The following is an 18,599-nucleotide window of genomic DNA, read 5'->3' as shown; positions in this document are numbered from 1 at the left end:
CTATCATTGTCGGGTTTAGTTTTGTCAAACTTGTTATTTTTTCTTAGGATCGCATTCTTTTCTGGTGGGATTGTTAGAAAGGTGCAGGCTTTCAACAAGACAACGGCTTTTGTGAATTCAGAACTGCTGTTGATAGTAATGATGGGGCTGCTCTTCCCAGCATCCCTCCACAGCACAGACACTGAAGTGCATTCGGGACATCGGAGTTGGCTCTTTCGAGAGTTAGTAGCTGTGGCCTGATTCTAGCTTATCTCGTCTCCATCATTTTCCAGTTAAAGAATCTAAATGATACGGTGATTATCCATCATAGTTGTGTCAACGATCTTTTGGAGGTTTTCGCAGTAGATTTGGACATTATGATGGTGAAGGTGGCTATGGGGGTTTGGTGGTGTTTTTTATTCGGTTATTCTGGTCGTTTTGGCGTAATAAAGATAAAGGGGTTTTACTGCATCAGAAGGTGTCGTTTCAACGGCATGCCCAAACAGTTCCGTTGCTCGTTCCAGTTTTGACTTCCCATATCTCTTTACAAACTTCGACAAATAAGTGACCCATATATCCCACATCGGTAGGTTTAAGGCGAGGGTAATCCTTGACTCTATTATAAAAGGCGAGGGGATACATATATGTGAGACATCTTTGCGCTTGGTTGGGGCAATGACGCAGCTCATAAGGTTAGAACCGAGGCGTGTCGATTGTTAGTTGAAAATTATGTTCAAACCCCCTCTTAGTTCTCGAGCTTGTAAGAGTTTTTGAAATTTTTTCATTTTGAGATTTTTTGAGTTTGATCTCTTGAATTTTTTTTGAATTTGAGTTTTTTTGAGTTTGAATTTTTTTGAGTTTGTGTTTTTTTTAAGTTTAAGTTAAATTTTAAAATTTTGTTTTGAGTTTAAGTTTAATCTAATAATTTTTATTTTATAAGTTTTTTAAGTTAAGTCAAGTTTACACCTTTACTCACAAATACAGCCCAGCAGAAAAGCATAGGTTACTTTCTTGAAAACAATCTATAATATCTAGGCCGCCATGAGTAGGAGCCCCTCGTACTTGCTGGATAATTCCTTGGTTTTGTTTTGATTTTTTAAAACAGTTTCATCGAATAACACGAGGTTATAATGTTTGTTTAGAATCTTTAACACATACTTTATTAGGTATAATTGTTTGAATTCAAGATCTCTATATAATAATATTTCTTTTAATTAATGCAGTTTAATGGGTTCAACCCATTGAATTTAGGCCGCCATAAGTAGTATGCTTTTTTATATAGTCAAAATTTTCCTTCAATATTTATTGAAATGGTTGTTTTGGCCCTAACATTTTATGTTGGGAAAAACTCTCTTAATAGATGGAAATCGTTAGTTAATAAATAATTAACACTTTAAAATAGAATTTTTTTTATCCTAAAACTAAACGTTGGGGTAATGCTCTAAAAAAGGAATAAGATACAGAGTGATTATTTGATTAAATGTTAGGATCTTTTGTTCTAAAATAAAACGATAGTGAGTCAAAATGATTATATTAATAAAACGATAGTGAGTCAAAATGATTATTTTAATAAACGGTAGTGACTAATTTCAAGTACCTTTTTCTATTATTTTTTATCTTATTTAAGTATCTTACAACTTCAAGACAATAAACTAAATGATAATAAATATTTATCTAATTGCAAAACATCTGCGGGAATTGCTCTTCATTAAACCACAATGCGGTGTTGCGTTAGGGTCGGTCAGACAACAAATGGCGTAATTTAGGGTCACGAGCCCCTTATCGGTTAGTAAAACGCCATACCATTCACTTGCTTACTTCCCTATCATTTGTCTTTTCCCTGCTCGTTCATGGATGTAAATTCAAGTAGTAAAATTAAGGGGGAAATACCTATTTCATATCTCATTTATTCCCACATTTTTATTTTGATATCCTAATTATTTCTTATAAATTATGTCTAACGTTACGTTTTTGTTATTCAGTTGTCAAGTTTATTCATTGATTAAATTAAAATGATGATATGACATAATATAATAATAGTTTTAACCCTAAAACTCGCATTTTCTATAAAATTAGTCATAATTCAAAATAATTCAATAAATTTTCAATATTTAAAAATTCTATTAATTTAGTATTTATTTTATTTTTAAAGATTTTATTAGTTTATCGATAATTTAATAATAATTTTTAAATATGAATGATTTATTGAATTATTTTGAATAAAAATCAATTTGATAGAATGTGTAAGTTTTAGGACTAAAATTATTATTCTGTTATGCCACATCGTCATTTACGTTAAGTCAACAGTCAAACTTAATTATATGGTACCAAAATAGAAACAATTCGTAATGCTAAATATGATTTAGAAAATAAAACGAGTGACCAAATTAAAAACATAAAATAAATGAAGTATCAAATAGACAGTTTACCGACTTCTTAGTCATTAGGAGATCAAGTAAGAGTTTAATAATTTAATAACCAGGTGCAGTTTTATTTGTTTTCTAGTAGTATATTGATTTGAATGCCACGTTGACACATAACTTATGTTATTATCTGATATGAAAGGTAGGGATGTAACGGGTATAATTTCGTGGATTCTGAATTATACCCGTTTTAATTGGGGCGGGAATAGGTATAACTTTAGTTGGTAGTAGGCGGGTGTGAATTTAGAAAGTGGTACCCATCGAGGGTAGTGGGCGGGTGATGGGTTTAAGACCTTATCCGCCTCGCATTCGCCCTGCAACTGCCCGCCCCACATCCGTCCGCCCACTAAATACCCATTAAATTTTGAACCATTATGAATTTAGGTATAATTTTAGAGACTAATTTATAAATATTAATATTATATTAAATATAACTTATAATCCTTGGTTTATTTCATTATGCTTCTTGTTTTATGTTTGTTGCTTATGTATAACTTAAGGTTGCTGTCAAACGGGTCTAGTCGGGTACGTCTCTAGTTGAGTAGTGGGTGTGGGGATGAATTTGAGAATGTACTCGCATGGGCGGGTGTGGATTTAAAATTTTTTTCCCATCATGGGTGGTAGGCGGGTGGTGGATTTGAAAATATTAGGTGGGGATGAGGATAGGGGAAGGAGTATCCGCACCCGACCCGTCCATTTGCCATCCCTATATGCAGGCAATAAAACAGGGATTTGATCCTAATTTCTCACTAAAAACGTATAAAAGATTCACGGTCAATCAAATATCTAATTTCTATCCATTTTTTTATTAATATAGTGTGATTATAAGTAATAATATATTAAGGACATTTAATTATTTAATGAAAGTTTAAATATCTTATAATCATTGGTTTTAAGCTTAAAACCTATAAAGATAATAATTATCTCTTTAACTGTTAACAGACTTTGATTCATGCAATTTTATCTCACTTAATGTAAATTCGATGAAGCTATTTCATCATCATCCCAACATATTAAATAAGTTTCAACAAGATTCTCACCATGAACACATGGTTTATCAGCTTACAGATAAAAAAAAGGGTGTTTGCCTTCCCCTGTGAGAAAAGCAATGATAAAACTTTCTGTCTCTACAAAGTGTTGGAACTTGTTGAAGAGCCCCGGAGGATCATGCTTTTTAATGTTTGAGATCATCACATGTATACATATAAAAAGAATATTTGATCTCTCAGGAGAAAAAACTGAACAAATACTTGGTTTGCATTGGATTCTAAGCTTATACTATTTATTGAAGATAAAAATTCTGCAAATGTCATTTACTGTGGTGTTATTGATACCAGAAAAGAAGAATATACCAGAGATATTCTATGAATTATATCAACCAAAGTTTCTACCATAATCAAAGCCTTTGATAAGAAATGGGACCACCCTTTTGTTGGATCATAAACTTGATCTATTATGGGAGCCTAAACCCAAACCCAAACTAAATTGATGTCATTACTTACATCATTTAATTAAAGATGTCATTGCTTACATCATTTAATTAAAGATGTCATTGCTTACATCATTTAATTAATGATGTCATTGCTTACATCAATTTAGTTAGGTGAGAGTTAGATATTTGTTGAATTTGTAATGGTTTAAATTAGTTTATTTGTGTGGTGTAGGATTGTTCTTGAGTAGTATAAATACCCCTTCCCATTTTAGTTTTAAGTATCAAGAAAAATTAAGAGCTTCTAAGTGAGTGAAGAAGCAAAGTCTTATAAGAGTGAGTTGTAGTTCTTGTTTTTGAGTGAGAGTGCTCTTTTAATATTTGTTTGAGTTTCAATAAAAGTTGTTTGTGTGAGTGTTTTATTTCCAACAAAGTGGCATCAGAGAGAGTTGGAAAGATCGAAGGTCTCGACGAGAGGAATCCGACGCCACCAGAATTTTCTCAATCTGAGTTCTGACGCACCGCCACGCACCGCCGGAAGACTGCTGCAAGAAAATCGAGTTGACTCACCGAGTTGAGCCGAGTCAGCCGAGTTGGAGCCCTTGACCGAGTTGTCCAAGTCCCTCCAAAGTTTTTTTTCATCGTTCCGGATTCATCCGTGCAATCGGATTTTACAAAATCTCATTATATTGAGAGATATGGCAAATGGTATGGCACCATTCCAAGTTCCGACACTCAACAACAACAACTACGACAATTGGAGTATCAAAATGAAGGCACTTCTTGGATCACAAGATGTGTGGGATATCATAGAGAAAGGCTATAACGAGCATGCGGATGATGATGCTTTTGCTACTCTTACACCAGATCAAAAGACAACTTTGAAGGATTCAAGAAAGAGAGACAAGAAGGCTCTCTACCTCATCTATCAAGCATTAGATGATGATGGTTTTGAAAAGATTTCAAGTGCAAGCTCTAGCAAGGAAGCGTGGGAGAAGCTACAAACCTCTTACAAAGGATCCGAGCAAGTGAAGAAGGTTCGTATCCAAACATTAAGAGGTGAATTCGAATCCTTAAACATGAAAGCATCTGAGTCTATTTCAGATTATTTCTCAAGAGTAGTAGCTGTTTCTAATCAATTAAAAAGAAATGGTGAAAAGTTAGACGATGTGAGGATAATAGAGAAGATACTCCATTCGTTAGATCCCAAATTTGAGCACATCGTCGTGACGATTGAAGAAACTAAAGACTTGGAAGAAATGAAGATCGAACAGCTCCAAGGATCATTGCAAGCATACGAAGAGAAGCATAAAAAGAAGCATGAGTTTACTGAGCAACTCCTCAAGCTGCAACTCAAGGATATGCATGAGAGCCAACGCAATGATAGAAACCAACGTGGCCAAGGCAGAGGTAGAGGCCATGGACGAGGTGGAAGTCGAGGTCGTGGACGAGGCTGGAATTACAACAATAACAATTCCAACAACAACTATGAGAAAGGAGAAAGCTCAACACGAGGCCGTGGAAGAATTAATCCAAACTCAAAGTATGACAAATCTCAAATTCGATGTTATAATTGTCAAAAATTTGGGCATTATGCTTCAGAATGTAGAGCTCCCAACAACAAAATTGAGGAGAAGGCCAATTACATGGAGGAAAAGACAGATGGCAAAGAAACTCTTCTTCTAGCACGAAAGGAAACTGATGGTGGCCAAGCAAATTCCTGGTATCTTGACAGTGGTGCAAGCAATCACATGTGTGGAAGGAAAGACATGTTTGTGGAGCTAGACGAGTCAGTAAGTGGAAATGTTTCGTTTGGAGATGATTCCACAATAGCAGTGAAAGGGAGATGTAACATTCTTATCCGTTTGAAAGATGGGAGACATCAATTTATTTCAAATGTCTACTATGTGCCCAATATGAAAAGTAACATTTTAAGTTTAGGGCAACTGGTAGAGAAAGGTTATGATATTCATATGAATAATTATAATCTTTCTATAAAAGATGATAAGAATAACTTCATTGCTAAAGTGCCGATGTCAAAGAATAGAATGTTCTTGATCAACATACAAAATGATGTTGCAAAGTGCCTGAAAGCTTGCTACAAAGATGCATCATGGCTTTGGCATCTTCGATTTGGGCATCTCAATTTTGGAGGTCTAGAGCTATTATCTAAGAAGGAGATGGTGAAAGGACTACCTCACATCAACCATCCTGACCAGCTCTGTGAAGGGTGTCTAGTCGGGAAACAATTCAGGAAAAGCTTTCCAAAGGAGTCAGAGACAAGAGCTAAGAAGCCACTTGAGCTCATCCATACCGATGTATGTGGACCGATCAAGCCAAGCTCTCTCGGTAACAATAACTATTTTCTTCTCTTCATTGATGATTTTTCAAGAAAAACCTGGGTATATTTCTTGAAACAGAAGTCAGAAGTTTTTGAAGTCTTCAAGAAGTTCAAAGCAGCAGTGGAGAGAGAAAGCGGTAGAAAGATCAAAGCCATGAGATCCGATCGAGGTGGAGAATTTACTTCCAGGGAGTTTCAAGAGTTCTGTGAAGCAAATGGAATTCGTCGACCAATGACAGTTCCTAGATCCCCCCAGCAAAATGGTGTGGCAGAAAGAAAGAATAGAACAATCCTCGACATGGCACGAAGCATGCTCAAAAGCAAGAAACTACCCAAAGAATTTTGGGCGGAAGCAGTATCGTGTGCAGTCTACTTGTCAAATCGATCTCCAACAAGAAGTGTATGGGGAAAGACACCGCAAGAGGCATGGAGTGGAAGAAAGCCTGGCATTTCCCACTTGAGAACCTTTGGAAGTATAGCCCATGTTCACGTACCAGACGAGAGAAGAACGAAGCTTGATGATAAAAGCGAGAGTTTTTATCTTCATCGGCTATGATGCTAATTCGAAGGGCTACAAGTTGTACAATCCAGACAATAAGAAGTTTGTGATTAGTCGAGATGTGGTCTTCAACGAAGAAGGAGAATGGGATTTTAACTCTCATACAGATGACTTCAATTTCTTTCCTCTGTTTGAAGAAGATGAGCAGACAATGAGGGAGCAACTAGATGAATCTCAACAAGAGCTTGCAACTCCACCCACTTCACCAACATCAACCACTCAAGGAGACTCATCACCTTCATCATCGTCAAGTGGGATTCAAAGTGAAAGAGTTGTGCAACGCACAAGAAGCCTTAGAGATCTCTATGAGGTAACTGAACGACAAGATAATCTTACATTATTTTGTCTGTTTGCCGATTGTGAACCAGTGAGCTTTCAAGAAGCGTACAAGAAAAGAAATGGAGAGATGCGATGGACGAAGAAATCAAGGCCATCGAGAAGAATGACACATGGGAACTTACCTCACTTCCCAAGGGACATAAGGCGATAGGTGTCAAATGGGTGTACAAAACAAAGCAAAATGCCAAAGGAGAGATTGAAAGGCACAAGGCGAGGCTAGTTGCTAAAGGCTATAGTCAAAAGGATGGAATTGACTATGATGAGGTATTTGCTCCTGTTGCTCGATTGGAGACTATCAGACTAATCATTTCTTTGGCAGCTCAAAACAAGTGGAAGATACAACAGATGGATGTAAAGTCCGCCTTCCTAAATGGAGTTCTTGAAGAGGAACTTTACATTCAGCAACCATCAGGCTATGAAGTCAAAGGGCATGAAGACAAGGTGTTGAAGTTGAAGAAGGCTCTTTACGGCTAAAACAAGCACCAAGGGCATGGAATAGCCGAATCGACAAGTACTTCCAAGAGAATGGTTTCAACAAATGTCCCTACGAGCATGCTCTATATATCAAGATCAAAGATGAAGATATTTTGATCGTGTGCATCTACGTGGACGATTTGGTCTTCACCGGAAGCAACCCAAGCATGTTTAATGAATTCAAGGATGTGATGATGAAGGAATTCGAGATGACAGACATGGGGCTCATGGCGTACTACCTTGGCGTTGAAGTTAAGCAACAAAAGGATGGAATTTTCATTTCACAGGAAAGCTATGCAAAGGAGATCCTAAAGAAGTTCAAGATGGAGAACTGTAAGCCAATAAGCACACCGACAGAATACGGGATCAAGATGTCCAAACATGAAGAAGGTGAAAGTATAGATCCAACATTCTTCAAAAGTTTGGTGGGAAGTCTACGCTATCTAACTTGCACGAGGCCCGATATTCTTCACGCAGTTGGATTGGTTAGTCGCTACATGGAATCTCCAACAACCACCCATTTTAAAGCCGCAAAGAGAATTCTTCGCTATCTGAAAGGTACAATTGACTCTGGCTTGTTCTATTCAGTTTCTAATGATTACAAGCTTGTTGGATATAGTGACAGTGATTGGGGTGGAGACATAGATAATCGAAGGAGCACTACTGGATTCATATTTTTCATGGGAGATACTGCTTTCACATGGATGTCAAAGAAACAACCGATTGTCACATTGTCCACTTGTGAAGCGGAATATGTTGCTGCTACCTCATGTGTTTGTCATGCAATTTGGCTTAGAAATCTATTGAAGGAGATTGGTTTGATACAAGAAGAGCCTACCAAGGTTTGTGTCGACAACAAGTCAGCCATTGCCTTAGCGAAGAATCCAGTATTCCATGATCGAAGCAAGCACATTGATATTCGCTACCACTATATAAGGGAGTGTGTTGCAAGAAAAGATGTGGAAGTTGAATATGTGAAGTCACAAGATCAAGTTGCTGATATTTTTACCAAGCCACTGACCAGCGAAGACTTCTTAAGATTAAGGAACCTACTAGGGGTCACGAGATCAAGTTTAAGGGAGGGTGTTGGATCATAAACTTGATCTATTATGGGAGCCTAAACCCAAACCCAAACTAAATTGATGTCATTACTTACATCATTTAATTAAAGATGTCATTGCTTACATCATTTAATTAAAGATGTCATTGCTTACATCATTTAATTAATGATGTCATTGCTTACATCAATTTAGTTAGGTGAGAGTTAGATATTTGTTGATTTTGTAATGGTTTAAATTAGTTTATTTGTGTGGTGTAGGATTGTTCTTGAGTAGTATAAATACCCCTTCCCATTTTAGTTTTAAGTATCAAGAAAAATTAAGAGCTTCTAAGTGAGTGAAGAAGCAAAGTCTTATAAGAGTGAGTTGTAGTTCTTGTTTTTGAGTGAGAATGCTCTTGTAATATTTGTTTGAGTTTCAATAAAAGTTGTTTGTGTGATTGTTTTATTTCCAACACCTTTGTTGTAAAAAACATACCATCTTCATCACGTGGCTAAGATCATCCCATTCATGCATCAGACGACCGACTTCAGTGTTAAATAGTGCTTTTAACTCACTTTGCTACTCACTATTCTCCATTTTGTTGAAGCAATGTTCTCTCCAAGTTCATTCTTCTATGTTGTTTTGGTTTTAGTATCATGTTTCAATGGAGGGTATTCATCTTCTTTATAGGTTCCCACTAAGATTGGTAAAGGGTACCGTTTGATCTTTGCTGAAGAGACCACCGATGGTGGGTTTATAGGCCACCTTCAGGTCAAGCAAAAGAACCACATTTATGGCCCTGATATTCCTCTATTGCAACTCTACGTCAAGTGAGTACAATATCCCTAAAGTTACAATATTTTCTTCTTCTTTTACGTTTCCCCTTAAAAATCTCTTCTTTTACAGGCATGAGACTGGAGATCGTCTGAGAGTGCACATAACAGATGCCGAGAAGCAAAGATGGGAAGTTCCTTACAATCTTTTACCGAGGGAACAACCACCGGCATTGAAGCAAACGATTGGGAGATCGAGGAAGAATCCGATAACAGTGTCGGAGATTGCCGGGTCGGAGCTCATATTCAGCTACACAGCCGACCCTTTTAGCTTTGCGGTGAAGAGGAAATCAAATGGGCAGACCCTTTTCAATTCCAGCTCCTATGGGTCGGACTCGTTTGGAGAAATGGTGTTTAAAGACCAGTACTTGGAGATTTCGACTCAATTGCCTAAAGATGCTTCACTCTATGGACTCGGTGAGAAAGCCCCATGGCATCAAGCTGTATCCAAACGACCCTCACACATTGTACACAACCGATGTGTCGGCCATTAATTTGAACACTGATTTGTACGGCTCCCATCCTGTTTATATGGACTTGAGGAATGTGGGTGGTGAGCCATATGCGCATGCTGTTCTCTTGTTGAACAGCAACGGCATGGATGTGTTTTACAGAGGGAATTCATCGACTTATAAAGTTATCGGTGGGGTTTTCGACTTTTATTTCTTCGTCGGACCGACTCCACTAGACGTTATCGATCAATATACCTCCTTTATCGCCAGGCCAGCTCCCATGCCTCATTGGTCTCTAGGTATGCTTTTCATTTTCTCACTAACATTATGTGTGGTTAGATAGAAAAAGGTTAGATTTTGATGATTAAAGTTGCATTAAAGAAACAATTTGCCGCATAATCTAGAGAAAACTAGGGTCACTTGATTTATATCCTAGTTAGCTACTGCTAGATTGCTAATGGACATGGTTATATCTGATATTTGTCTAATATATTAAGATGGAGATTTTATGTTCTCATTTTTTAATATGGGTAGGTGGATTTGGTCCCATATCTGATTTACTTTATATATAGTCAGTGTTTGGTCTAATAATTCTCTCCAAAACAAATCAACCTTTTTAGATAAAAGAGATCCTTTTCTTTGACCAATAATAAAATGACTTCTTGCATTTTAGGTCTCATGGAGATAGATAACATCAATGATTAAAGTTCTTGATACTTTATTTTACTATTGGATACACCATTAAGAAAGAAAGAAAGAAATAAACCAACTTTTGGATATGTTTTCTCCTAAAATTACATCTTTTTCCACATGAGTTGGATATTGAATGGCCACTCTCACATCCTTATGACAAAGTTGTGAATGTGTTAATTAACTAGTAGGCCCTAACTTGATGGTAACCAAAGGTGCACCCTCAAAAAAATTGTCGACAGTGGTCCGGCTAGAGTCCTTAGTCTGTGGGGTATCCAAAGTAAACTATTGTTTGTTACCTTTAAGCTATAGCACCTTCTGTGTCGGTTGATGTATGATCAAGGTAAAAAACAAGTACTTTAGAGTCTTTCTTCCCTCAAAGGCATCATTTAATGCATAATAAATGATTAAGATTCACATGTGATTTTGACGATTGTTTTTTTCTTTTCTTACATTGCTTGGGCAAACCCAGCTTACATGTGATAGATGTCCCTCGATCTTGACTAATGTGTTTGTATTTTTGCAATAGCATGTGGGAATCATGTCCCATTATGATTTTTTACTGCAATATTTCATTTCAACGCTGATATGGATTTGTTTTCTGCATTTTTTGTGAAAATGGAACTAAGTTAAAAAGAGGAGAGAATAAAAAAAAGGTACCATTGGTCATTAGATTTTTGTTTTAAGTGAAACCTCCATTGTCAGCTTTAGAGTTGCTCCTAACATGAGGATACTTGAAGATTTAACTTAGTATCTTACCATGACCAGTTGATATGAATAAAATACATTCATTCTCTTTTTGTTTCTATAAATTTGATTTTCAGGGTTTCACCAATGTCGATGGGGTTACCATAATCTCTCGAAGATGTTGTTGAGAACTACAGGAAGGCTCAAATCCCTCTTGATGTGATCTGGAACGATGATGATCATATGGATGGCCATAAGGACTTCACCCTCAACCCCGTAAACTACCCTCATCCGAAGCTTCTTGCATTCCTAGACAAAATTCATAGCAGAGGTATGAAATACATCGTCATTATTGATCCTGGAATTGGTGTTAATTCCAGCTATGGTGTATACCAAAGAGGGATCGCCAACGATGTATTTATCAAGTATGATGGTGAGCCTTACTTGGCTCAATTGTGGCGTGGAGCTGTTAATTTCCCCGACTTCCTCAACCCGAAAACCGTTGCATGGTGGGGAGATGAAATCCGCCGTTTCCATGAACTAGTTCCTGTTGATGGGCACTGGAATGACATGAATGAAGCATCGAATTTCTGTTCTGGGAAATGCACGATACCAAAAGGAAGGATTTGCCCAAGTGGGACAGGTCCTGGTTGGATCTGTTGCTTGGACTGCAAGAACATAACGAAGACAAGATGGGACGATCCACCATACAAGATAAATGCTTCAGGGTTGCAGGTACCAATCGGGTTCAAAACTATTGCCACTAGCGCTGTTCACTACAATGGTGTTCTCGAGTACGATGCTCACAGCCTGTACGGCTTTTCACAAGCCATAGCCACTCACAAATCACTCCAAGGGCTCGAGGGAAAACGGCCATTCATATTGTCCCGATCTACATATGTTGGTTCGGGAAGGTATGCTGCTCATTGAACAGGGGACAATAAGGGCACTTGGGAAGATTTGAAGTATTCTATAACCAGTGTTGAATTTTTGGTATATTTGGGGTTCCAATGGTTGGTGCAGATATATGCGGGTTCTATCCTGCTCCGACCGAAGAGTTGTGTAATCGTTGGATCGAAGTCGGTGCCTTTTACCCATTCTCTCGAGATCATGCAAATTACTATTCGCCGAGACAGGAGTTATATCAATGGAAGACTGTCGCCAAATCTGCTCAAAATGCTCTAGGTATGAGGTATAAACTGTTGAAATAGAGAGAAGAGTAATGAGAAACAATGGCTTGAGTTTTCCATTGATTAAGAGTGAATATATATACACAAAATTGGACACATAGAAATAGGAAACTAGCCTAGAGTTAGAGGATTTCAACTAATTACAAGGCATAGAAATAGGAGACTAGCCTAGAGTTAGGGGATTACAACTAATTACAAGAATATTATAATTGATTACAATAATTTAAAATATAGATAAAATCTATTATAATTAATTCTCTAATATGCCCCCTCAAGATGGAGCTCCGGAGGAGACACCAATCTTGACCCTTAAATCTTGGAATCGGCTTCGTGGAAGCGGTTTGGTAAGAGCGTCGGCAAGTTGATCTGCTGAGGAAACATGAGTAACACGAAGAGCACCTGATTGAACTTGACCCCGAATAAAGTGATAGTCAAGTGCCACATGTTTCATGCGCGAATGAAAGACTGGATTAGAACAGAGATAGGTGGTACCAACATTGTCGCAGTAGATAACAGGCGGTGTAGAAAGAGTGATGCCAAGTTCTGTGAGAAGGGAACAAATCCAATTGAGTTCAGAAGTAGTAGCGGCAACTGATCGATACTCAGCCTCCGTGGAGGATCGAGCAACTGTACGTTGTTTCTTGGATGACCAAGAAATAGGATGACGACCAAGATAGACAATATAGGCACTCGTTGAGGTATAATCATCTTTGTTTCCAGCCCAATCAGTATCTGAGAATGCATGAAGGGAAAGTGGATTTGCCTTGTGAAGGAATAATCCATGAGTTTATGTGCCACATAGATATCGAAGCAGTCGTTTTGCAGCATTCCAATGTTCAGACGTCGGGCGATGCATGAATTGAGAAAGCTTGTTGACAGCATATGCTATGTCTGGGCGAGTGAGGCAAAGATACTGTAGACTGCCAACAATTGTTCTATATTCTGTGCAGTCAGTTAGAGTTGTACCTGAATGAAGTGTAAGATTTCCATCTGTAACAAGTGGTGTAGCAACAGGTTTTGCACCAATCATTTTTGTCCGGGCAAGAAGATCAGTGATGTAGCGCCTTTGAGTAAGCAGCAGACCGGATGGAGTAGTTAGAACCTCAATGCCGAGAAAATAAGACAATGTGCCAAGATCCTTGATTGAAAATCTTTGTGCCATGAGGTCAATGTAGCGCTGAATAATATTGGTGTTGGTGCCTGTGATAATAATGTCATCCACATAAACAAGTAGATATATAGTAGTGTCACCTGAGTGAAGAATGAATAGGGAAGTGTCTGCTTGAGAGTTTGTGAACCCAGACTCAATGAGGAATTGGTGAAGTTCAAGGTACCAAGCCCGTGGGGCCTGCTTGAGTCCATATATTGCCTTCTTTAGTTTGCATACATGTGTTGGATTGTCTTTATCAACAAATCCTGGAGGCTGGGCCATGTAGACATCTTCGGAAAGATGGCCCTGAAGAAAGGCATTATTAACATCCAATTGTCGCAATTGCCAACCTCTACTGATTGCCAGGCTTAGAACAAGTCGTATTGTTGTCGGCTTGACAACCGGACTAAAAGTGTCATGATAATCCACTCCAGGTATTTGATGAAAGCCTTTGGCAACTAATCTAGCTTTGTACCTGTCAATAGAACCATTAGGAAGCCGTTTAATACGAAAGACCCACTTACATCCAACAAGATTCTGCAGAGAAGTAGATGGAACAAGCTCCCAAGTTCCATTCCGAACAAGAGCATCAAACTCATCATTCATAGCTTGTCTCCATTTGGGATCTTTAGGGCTTGAGAAACAGTATGAGGCTCAATGTCTGATGGTTGAGAAATGATAGCAGTGAGGTTTATTTGGTTAGGGGTTTATGGATGTTGTTTTTCGATCTAGTGGTCATGGGATGGGTATTTTGATGGGTGGGTTGCGCTATGATTGAAGCAGAAGAGGTCTCAGAATTGTGTGGTTCTAGTGGTAAATGGTCGACGATGGTTTCTTGGCGATTAACTGAGCTATGTTCGGGTAAAGGGAGGTCTATGGATAGGGATCGACGGTCGACTGATGAGGAAGGGCAGTGGTCTGTTTGGGTATTTTGTGACGGATGTTGACATGAGGAATCCCTTTGTGGAGGCGTATTGAGTGAGCCACTTGAAATTGGTAAAATTTGGACCGGGGGAAGCCATTTGGAAATGATCTCTGGGGTGGGACGCGCTAGATGGATTTGGTGAGTGCTAAAGGGAAATGAGTTTTCAAGAAATTTGACATGACGAGAAATGTATTTTAGAAGTGGATAGAGCGAGACAGATATATGCACTTTGTGTTAAAGAGTAGCCAAGAAAAACACAAGGAGTGGAACGAGAGTCAAGTTTGTGCTGAGAATAAGGACGAAGCCACGGATAACATAAGCAACCAAACACCCGAAGTTTAGTGTAGTTGGGTTGAGACTCAAAGAGTTTCTCAAAAGGAGATGAAAAATGTAGTGTGGGTGTGGGCATACGGTTGATGAGATATACAGCAGTGGCAAAGGCGTAAGTCCAATAAGTTAAAGGCATTGATGCATGAGTAAGGAGAGATAGACCAGTTTCAACAATATGTCGATGACGTTGTTCAGAAAAACCATTATGTTCTGGTGTATGGGGTGGTGTAGTAAGATGTGATATACCATTGGTGGAGAGAAAACGATCAAGGGCTTGATATTCACCACCATTATCTGAATAGAGGGTAATAATTCGGTGTTTAAATTGGTTTTCGACTAATGCCTTGAAACGTACAAAGACGTCATGCACATGAGATTTTCGTTTAAGGGGATAATACCAAATATATCGTGTATAATGATCAACAAAAATAACATAGTATTGAAAACCATCAACAGAATAAACAGGAGAGGTCCAGACATCAGAAAAGATAAGTTCAAGCGGGTGAGATGAAGTTAAGGTAGAAGAAGAAAATGGAATTTTATGACTTTTATTGCATGAACATGCATTGCAATGTGTGAAAGAGGATAACGGACTAGACAATGGTAAAGGAAATTTGGAAACAATATTTTTCATAATAGTAAATGACGGATGACCTAGTCTAGAGTGCCACTCGACGAAGTGGTCTTGACACTGGAAAATGCAAGCAATGGTGAAGAGGAAACTGAAGGGGATGTAGTCGGCCACTCATATACGCCATCCTTAGGTTCACCCATCAAAAGGATTGTCCCCGTGTTTAGATCCTTCACCTGAAAAGCAGAGGGTGAGAATTCAACAGAAACATGGTTATGAGTGCAAAATTGATAAATCGAAATTAAGTTCTTTTTCATGGAAGGGACACAAAGGACATTTTGTAAAGTAAAGGTGCGAGAGGAAGTTGGTATGGTGGTAGAACCAGTATGGGTTATGTGAAGGGCCGATCCATCGCCAATCATGACATCATCAGATCCTTGGTACGAGCTATGAAGAGAGAGATTGCTCAAGTCAGACGTAACGTGGTGAGATGCTCCACTATCCAGCAGCCAAGTAGGTGTAGTGTTGTTGCCCAGAATAGTATGATTGGCTCGTGGTTGCCAGGGTGTGGAAGGGTGATATCCCTGAGAGCCTTGAGGACGAGATGCTGGTGATTGTTGATTATTGACAAGTCGAAACATCGGGCATCGTTTGGCAGTGTGTCCTTGAGTGCCGCATGCTTGACAACGACCCAAATAAGGTTTGGGTTGGCGTTGATCATGAGGAGAAAGTATAGTGGTAGGGCCTGATTGTTGTGAATTGGTGGCTGGTGGACGCCAATTTGGACGATTCCGAAAAGCCGTGGGATTTGCCGTGGCTGGTAGTGATAGGGAAGGTGGTTGAGCGGTCTGAAGAGATGTTTCTTTGTTGAGAAGTTTCTCATGAAGTTCAGCAAAAGAAATTGACGTGTCACGGGCATTAATGGCATCAATGACATATTTATACTCATCACTTAGTCCTTCTAGAACCCGATCAATAAGATCCTCATCATCAATTGGCTTCCCTAGAAGAGCAAGTTCATCGGCACGAGTCTTTATCGCTTGCATGTATTCACTAATTGATTTTGAGCCCTTGTTACACCGCTTTAATTGTTCCTTCAATTGTTTAATATGACCACGAGATGGTTTGGCGTAGGTATTAGCTAAGGTTTGCCATGCATCAAGGGAAGTGGTGGTGCGGGCAATAAGCGGTTGCAATGAAACGGAGATGGCACCAAGGAGAGCGCTAAAAAGGAGACGATCCTGACGCTTCCAGGTTGTGTACGCCAGATTTGGAGATGTAACACCATTGACGGTGATGGTGGGTTGTGGTGGAGTTTGAGTGCCATCAATAAAGTGATGAAGATCATAACCTTCAAGAAGAGATTGGATTTGAAGGCTCCATGTGAGATAATTGGTGGATGACAATTTGGTGATATTGGAGAGATTTATTGTAAGGAGAGGATGTTGAGGATCTTGAGAATTTTGGATAGTAATAGGATCGTTGGTGGAAGAGGAAGTCGTATGGGAAGCCATTGAAGGGACTAGTGGCGTAGTTTTAGATATATGTATATGAAGGATCGTGGTGTTTTTGAACCAAAAAAAAAAGGAGAAGAAAATATGCTCAGGAAGATTAGGCTCGTGATACCATGTTGAAATAGAGAGAAGAGTAATGAGAAACAATGGCTTGAGTTTTCCATTGATTAAGAGTGAATATATATACACAAAATTGGACACATAGAAATAGGAAACTAGCCTAGAGTTAGGGGATTACAACTAATTACAAGGCATAGAAATAGGAGACTAGCCTAGAGTTAGGGGATTACAACTAATTACAAGAATATTATAATTGATTACAATAATTTAAAATATAGATAAAATCTATTATAATTAATTCTCTAATATAAACTTCTTCCATACCTCTATACACTCAACTATATGGCTCGTACAAGTGGAGCACCAATTGCCAGGCCAATTTTCTTCTCATTTCCTTCTTACAAGGAGTGCTATGGATTGAGCACCCAATTCTTGCTCGGAAGCAGCCTGATGGTATCTCCAGTGCTTGAACAAGGGAAAACCTTGGTTAAAGCACTCTTCCCGCCCGGTTCTTGGTGCAGCGTCTTCGATATGACACAAACCATTGTGTCAAAGGGACAATACTTCACACTCGATGCACCGTTGAATGTGGTTAATGTACATTTGTATCAGAATACCATACTACCGATGCAACCAGGTGGAATGATCTCCAACGAAGCTAGAATGACACCATTCACTCTCATAGTAACCTTCCCTGCCGGGGCTAGCGAAGCACAAGCCAAAGGCAACCTTTATCTCGACAATGACGAGCTCCCCGAAATGAAGCTCGGGAACGTGTATTCGACATACGTTGATTTATACGCTACGGTGAAGGAGGGAACGGTGAAGATCTGCTCACAAGTTCAGGAGGGTAATTTTGCTTTGGACAAAGGTTGGAAAATCGAGAAAGTAACCGTGCTGGGATTGGGTGGAAGTGTAGACACATCAGGTCTCGAAATCGACGGAAGTCCAGTGGCTAATGGTGCTTCAAACATCGAGTTGAGCTCGGTTGAACAGATGCATTTGCAAGATGATGACGATGAAGATGGACAAGGCAAGAAAAATCTTTGATGCTGGCAATTTCGGGTTTGAACTTATACGTTGGAAAGAACTTTGACATGTCCATGAAAATGGGGACCCTAGGTTGACGATTTCATGTTCATCCATCTCCATAGAACCAAACAAAAAAAAAAAAAAAAGATGTTTAAAGCTTCATTGTATGCCTTTTAGGGTGTTGGATGTTGTGATTTAAATGCAGTAATACAAATTTGAGGTCTTTTGTGTTGATATTCAGTAGCTGTTAAGTGAGTTTTGTTTAGATTTCAGTTTCTTCTTAATTATACATATTTCACCGACCGAGTGTTAGTTTCCTTAATGTTTTCGGTAGTCATGAATTTAAATGCATTTCAACGCAATTCCATTTTAGATTTTCGTTTTATTTTAAGACCTTCAAGTATAATGTTTTAAAATTAAGGGTTAAAATTTGATTATTTATATTCATCTTTTGTTTATTTTTTCTCATTCATTTTAAAAAAAATATAATATATGGTCACTTTAATTTTTATTTAATTAAGATATGATCATCACGGGTTAACTGTCATTAACGGTAAACATATTAGGTGACATGTTATTTT

At 38.5% G+C, this 18,599-nt stretch overlaps 2 pseudogenes; both read left to right on the top strand.

Moving 5' to 3' along the window:
* Positions 1-632: 632 nt before the first annotated feature.
* On the top strand, positions 633-771 carry LOC120159933 (annotated as a pseudogene).
* Positions 772-9,178: 8,407 nt separating this feature from the next.
* Positions 9,179-18,128, top strand: LOC120159925 (annotated as a pseudogene).
* The last annotated feature ends 471 nt before the right edge of the window (positions 18,129-18,599 follow it).

This window comes from Hibiscus syriacus, unplaced genomic scaffold (genome assembly GCF_006381635.1).
Source record: "Hibiscus syriacus cultivar Baekdansim isolate YM2019G1 unplaced genomic scaffold, ASM638163v2 tig00111387_pilon, whole genome shotgun sequence".
In the NCBI taxonomy this organism is placed as follows: Eukaryota; Viridiplantae; Streptophyta; class Magnoliopsida; order Malvales; family Malvaceae; genus Hibiscus; species Hibiscus syriacus.
This window is presented reverse-complemented; position numbering and strand designations above follow the sequence as displayed.